General features: G+C 54.7%; 1 long non-coding RNA gene across 1 annotated transcript in view; it reads left to right on the forward strand.

Moving 5' to 3' along the window:
* The window catches only part of LOC115034499, a 72,462-nt gene continuing 71,939 nt past the window's right edge, over window positions 1–523 (forward strand). The window contains exon 1 of the long non-coding RNA XR_003839865.1: window positions 1–322. This is a non-coding gene — a long non-coding RNA (uncharacterized LOC115034499). The remainder of the gene's footprint in view (window positions 323–523) is intronic.

The following is a 523-nucleotide window of genomic DNA, read 5'->3' on the forward strand; positions in this document are numbered from 1 at the left end:
GTACACGTCTGTACAACATATATGCCCACGCACACGTCACGTACGCGCGCGTGATGTGTCGCCCCGGCGGTCAGTAGTCGGCGGCGCGCCACGTGCTCTCTACACACGACGCTCTGCGCTCTCCGCGTCGTACGCGTCCACCGCCGGGACGTGCGACCGCATTACGCGCTCGCGCGCCGTGCACACCACGTGCTGCATGCCATTCACGCGATCGCGCGCGCCCACTCGCACACGCGCACTGGTACGCCAACACACGCGTGCGCGCGCGCTACCCGCACCGGCCATATTATTATTATCACTCGTATACGTCACAGCTTTATCGGTAAGTCAATTTATACGTCATTATCAGTGTTATTATTATTGTTGTTGTTGTTATTTGTCATTGTTGTTATAGTCCGCACACAGTGCGAGGGTGGGGGGGGGGAATGTAAACTGTGGATGGGGATGGGTCGACTTTGGTTTTCGTGAACTGTCTAATTCGAATTGGAACGTTGTTTTTTTTTTTCTCGAACTCTTGGATTTC

The sequence above is a fragment of the Acyrthosiphon pisum genome, chromosome A3 (assembly GCF_005508785.2).
Source record: "Acyrthosiphon pisum isolate AL4f chromosome A3, pea_aphid_22Mar2018_4r6ur, whole genome shotgun sequence".
Taxonomy (NCBI): domain Eukaryota; kingdom Metazoa; phylum Arthropoda; class Insecta; order Hemiptera; family Aphididae; genus Acyrthosiphon; species Acyrthosiphon pisum.